We start from the raw sequence: 6,149 nt of genomic DNA, 5'->3' as shown, positions 1-6,149 counted from the left end.
CAGTGACTTACGTTTTTTCCAGGAAAATAAATAAATATTGCAATACTTGTGGCCATTCTGATGGCCAGATGTGGAGCTTTGGTGGGCCAGATGTGAGGCGCTCAAGGCAACTTCCCACTAGCCATTTAGGACTCGAGTCTTGACAAGGGCTGCACAATTAATTGCAATATTATCAAAATCATAATACAGCCAAGTAAAATACCCAAATCACGGTGCGAGAACTGAATCGCAATTTTTTTGAAAAAGGAAAATGTGTGAGAAAACAGCCTTACAACAAACAACCAACCTAAAAATCTTGTTGTTTGTTTGGTACAGACCCCAACGTATATCACATCATCGCAATTTTTAAATTTTAATGCAAAACTGAATATTCCCACTAATTGAATTGCATATTGCAATTGCAATTACAGCCAACATAATCACAGTATGACTTTCTTTTTAACATATCATGCAGCCCTACTCTTGACTTGAGTGCAAACACTTAGAGACTAACTTGTGACTTGCAAAGCAATGACTTGGTCCCTATCCTGGTAACATGGCTAGCGAGGAAACAATGTCATAGTTCAGTCACTTGCTGATAAGATTGAGAGTGGATCAGCAGCAGGTTTACCACCATTTCTATAAAGGATCAAAACCGACAGGCAGCTTAAAACTTCAAACTTCCAGTGCTGGTTTCAGCTTTAAGAAATATACAGGCTGGACAAGCCATGTGCCAGGCCCTGCCAATCCACTGTTTGATCTCCAACATTAGAGTGTTTGTAGAATATAATCTAAAGCATGTGGTCATTAAATACTTCAATAAAAGAATGTGCAGCAGATCTGGACTCTTGAACTTTTCCCCAGCTTTTTACAATAACTTCTTCTGCTCCTGACATAAGATATAGCCACAATATTAGCTTCAAAGAAAGAAGCAACAGGATCTTTTTGTCTCCACGAACATGTATACCAGTGTGTTTGTGTATTTCAGTCACATTCAGTCGTCCACTCTTTGATCCCGCGCTCTCTTACGGCTGAGGAAATGGACTTTGAAAGCGCAACCATCCATCTGCAGAGTGTGTATTCAGCAGGAGGCCTGTGTGTTGTGGGGTTTGTTCAAGCTGATTGATGACTGTGTGAACCGCTAATCTGATGCCCGGTCACTGTGAGCTGTGAAGGGTGTAAACGGTGCAGTCGTCAGAGCGGAGGACAGGATATGGTGATAAGGGAAGAGGAACCACTCCCTGCCTGCCTCGGTTTCCTGAGAAGAGCCTGGCTGTCTGCCACCGCCAACCCCACCCCCAACCCCTACCCCGACCTCACCCAACACCTAAACACTGAGCTGGGAGATGTGGACACTTTTCTCCAAAGTAGACCGTTATTTCAACCACTGCCCTTAGAAGGAAAGTGGGTGGGTCTGTCCAAGTCAAAGATGTCCACCAGTTTCACAACTTTCGTGGCAGATTGTAATGAAGTTTATATGCTCAGATATGGCTCAACAACAGGGGGCAAGATATGACATAAAACTATAACCTATATATAATCTTAATGATTTACACTGACAACACAACATCATGTGATGTCATCCCTGCACTCTTAGCACTTTCTTTTATTTATTTTTATTGTCATGTTTTTATTTCTATGTTTTCTTCTTGTTGTCTTGTTTGGTTTCTTTGGCTTTGTGTCATCATGTTGCCTCCTGGATATCCTGCTCTTTTGCTTTGTCAGTCAAAACACTTTGTAAACTCATGACCTACATGTGCAAACAAGACCATCAGCAGAAAGAGCAACTATATTTGTATAGTTATTCTCCAAAAATCAACACAATATTAAAGTTCTTTGTAGTAGCTATAACTAGATATGGGGTATAAAATATAAAACTATTTCCTGTTTTATGAGGTGAACATGACAACTCTTTTATGTGGCGAGACAGAAGCAGGAGAACAGTCACCTGGAGAGAAGTACCAGACTTTCTTATAAAATCTTAACAGTTCTGTGAGTCGTTGGATTCGGGGAAACTCATCATTCGGGGAATTGTGAAATTCTTAATGATTTGTTCCCTCTTGTAAATTTGGCAAAGCAATACATTACATTAGTGTAATATATATATATATATATATATATATATATATATATATATATATATATATATATATATATACAATAATATAATATATAAATAGGATAATTTAAAACGGATGTGAGATTAAGAAATGTATGATTTGGAATGATTAAGGGAGGTGACTGTAAAAACATTTCCATGACTCACATCATTTGAATAACAGCAGTCTGTGCTGTGGGTTTTCAGGTTTTATTATGTTGTAAAGTATGTATTGTTTTGTATTATGTATTGTATAATTTTATTCACATGTGTTGGACCCCAGTAAGAACAGCGGCAGCATTTGCTGCAGCTAATGGGGATCCTAATAAACTGAACTAAATGTAGAGGTGAACACATTATTCGAACTGATTTTCTAACCAAAGTAAAATGGTTAATGACTGTAAAATTGTCCAATTCTTTACAAAACCAGTAACTGCAATTCGATCTTTTGTGAGTTGTTGAGTTAGAGGAAACTTTATTCACTTTACATATTTCTTCCTTGTAAAAACTGCATTTGTGATCATGTAAAATGATGTCAGAGGGACAGATACACCACTTTATAATCCATTTCTGTTGCGTAGAATCCTCATTGTTTACAACATAGTCAGAGTGTATGTATCTGATTTCAACATGACTCATTCAGAGCATATGCTGAGCAGCTGTGTCAGTAAGTGACGTTCAGCACTCCAAACATCCCGAGAGAGAGAGCAGGCTGTACTGGGACTGGTTGCATAATCCTGACCTTTGGAAACCCTCCCACTGCTGCCTTCTTTTATCTGTGTTTAAACTGAAGCAGCCATCATCTCTATTTAAAGTGATTCAAAGGTACTTTGAAGTTTTATAGAAACCTTGCACTGCCCTGCTTGTTTATTGTACCTGTTCCAGTCTCCGAGCTGTTGCTGACCCCACTGGAAGGAGGATGATGCTGCTGACGGAAAGCTGGTTTCCCACTAAAGCTTCCAGGAACAAAGAGGAGGTGTCTGTCCACTGTTCAGGATGTAAAGTTCTGCTCACGGGTTCATGATGGGAGAAGAGTTGTGACCCTGCAGGCAGGAAGCCTGGTGACAACACACCACCTTGTTCTGAACTGTAGCACTGTAATAAAACATGTTTTCTGTGTGTCAGCAATCACATTCACCACATTTACAGAATTCACGTTGGTATTCCTCAGTGAAGCTCGCACTTCAAAGAGATTCTATCTGTAATTAAACATTATTAACGTCTGTTTGATGTGCCAACGCCGAGATAAGAAGAGCTGCCTGGAAAATGGCTGCAGAAAAGATGATGAAGGGCAAATCTGCTGCAAACGTTGGTCCTAGTCTCATGACATGATGTTTGAAGTTGCTGTCCATGTTTCTTGTTTGGAAAAATCTTGAGAATTCTGTGTTATTGATTGCTCTGTTTTATACTGACTCCTCTTAAACTGCCAGTAGGGGCCACAAGTGACCAACAACTGCTAAGCTGAAAACAAGACTCATTTAGTCTGGTGCTGGACACATTTTGGTCCTTGTCTTCTTGAACTGGACCTTCTGCAGAATAATTCCATACCCAATAATTTATGACCCACTTAAATTAGGCAAGATAGGAGATGAATAAATCCCTGTTTTTATTAACATTGCTGTCATCTTAATTGTACTTAATTGATTGTTGTTCACGCTTCAAAAGAGCTAGCTCAAAGTTCACTTCACAGTTCCAAACGTTAACTAGCTCATGCTCATTTCTTCTTCTTTTAATTATATATTACAACAGAACCTCCTCCTAATGTTTTTTTTCTGACGTAGAGTGATTGATGCACCTCGTAATTAATTTTCAGCAGGCAACGGGGCAGGTCAGGAGTCAGGGGCAATCACACAGGTGGAGCCACAAGTGGGTGTGATCCTGTCAAAGTGTCATGGTCATGCTCGTCTCTCACGCCCAACCGTAGCTTGAGTTGATTTTTCCAGAACTTTTTCCCCATGTGACGTGCAACTACAATAGATGAGAGGCTGATTCTTGCTGTTTGTGAGTTTCCTGAAATCTATAACTGTTTTAAAATAGCTATAGGGGCATAAGGAAGGGGCTTTTGACATGGCAGGGCATCAGGAGAGAACCATACATCTATGGGCAAGACTGGAAAGGCTATATCAGCTATGTGTAGCAGTGGTTCTAGGAGACAGTAGTGCACAGAAGCCATGTCCCCTGGTTAGCACACATAGATTACCTGGCATTTACTCACAGACTGCTTGTCTGTCTGTCTGTTCTCAAGATGAGAGTAGTGAGAACTGTGGATGTAATGTAATGTTGCCCCCCCATCTGAAAAGGCCTTAAAAGGGACGCTAGAGTCTATAATAATGCTGTCAAACTAAATTTTTGCACCATATTCATGTTTTTTGTATTAATTTGAATGGCCAGGACAACTTCTATAGCTAATAACAACAATATACAACAATTACAGAATGTTTTACTCTACAGCAGACTTAGGAGGAGTAGGGCAAAGACAATATGATTCACCTGCTTGTTTGTTGTTGTTGTTGTCTGTCAGTGCAGTTCTTACAATGATCAACTAAAGTTTTTATATCACGTCGACACTTCTGTCCATATTTGCACGCTCTCCCTCCCTCTCTCTGCTGTGATCACACTTTTTTTAATCAGCTGATGATGAGAGCACCGTTATCTCTCTCAGGAGAGAACAATGCTCACGTTCACTCTCATAATTAATTAACTGGTAGTTCATCATTCATCAAAAATAAGAGCATGTACAAAGAACGCCGTCATTCTAGCGTGTTCATGCACTGCAGTTGTACAGTGTATAAATACAGTGTGTACTGAGAGATGCACACCTCACTACAAAATCAACTTCCTTAATTCTGAAACGATTTTCAAGAAATTTGATGTTTTAAATGTAAAGACTTGAACATGACAATGATAACCTTCTGAATAGTCACAACTTCCACTGGCACATGACTAGATCTATGAATAGGCAACATCAGCAGGTGATTTGAGATGAGACACCATCTTCCTTGCTAACCAAAATGCATCTCCCTCTTCCCCAAAATGACTTTTTTTAGTTACATTGCATGTTTCAGTCACTTTATATTTTATATTCTATGTTCAGAAAAGAAGACATGTGTTCAAGAAGACAGGGACAGAGCAGATTATCAAGAGACATTTCTAACCAGTTACATGACAAAGCAACAATTTTCACCTCAAACTCTGTGGTGTTTGATGAAAGCACAGATAAAACTAACAATGCTGAGTTAGTCATTTTCATCAGGTTTATTAATGATCAATTCAAAGTGACAGAGGAGTTACTGAGTTTGGATAATTAATGTGTGTCTCTTTGCATTTTCTTGTAAAGTGTGATGAAAATATGAAATATCTTAGTGATAGAAACAAGCTATATTTTCAGAAATATTATGTTTTCTTGCAGAACTTGAAGGTTGAAGTGCCCCCACATACAGTAGTGTCACCTTCATGATCAAAGTAGCAACAAAAGCAAGAGCATCAGAGAACACTGCTGCCTAGTGTTCCTATAATGTTCCCATAATGATGTGAAACTGGGCCATCCACCCTGTGAAAAATTTAAAAATCACCGGCTGGGCAACAGCAAGTATACATTATTTAAAGTTTCAGCTTTTGTGAGTTTTCTACACCCATTATATTGATGTAAAGCATCTGTTTGCATGTAATATTCTACATAAGTAACAAGGAACAAAGTAGTCTAAATAAATAACCACGTTTAAATGCAGAAGTTTGGACTTATCTCACTTATTGTTTCTTTATTAACCCTCTAAACACCAGCGGAATTCTATAATTTCTATAAATGTCTATAAACACCAGACAAAACAACAAGTAGCACTAAAACTGCTGGAAAATGTCTCAAATCAGAGAAAGTAACTTCAGGTCAGTTTTAGAACAAATATGATCGACACTGAGTTACACTAACAGCAAAAGATCATCACTGAATAACACTGGACTTTCAAAATAAAACAGAAATGTCCCACACTTTGCTCCACAACAAACAGCAGTATTGTGACAGTAGGTTGTGTTTTTGGAACTTCTACGAGAAAAATCATGAATTTATATGTGGAAA

Source organism: Lutjanus erythropterus, chromosome 16, assembly GCF_056507025.1.
Source record: "Lutjanus erythropterus isolate fLutEry1 chromosome 16, fLutEry1.hap2, whole genome shotgun sequence".
Taxonomy (NCBI): Eukaryota; Metazoa; Chordata; class Actinopteri; order Lutjaniformes; family Lutjanidae; genus Lutjanus; species Lutjanus erythropterus.
The sequence above is the reverse complement of the archived record's forward strand: the minus strand, read 5'-3'. Positions refer to the sequence as shown.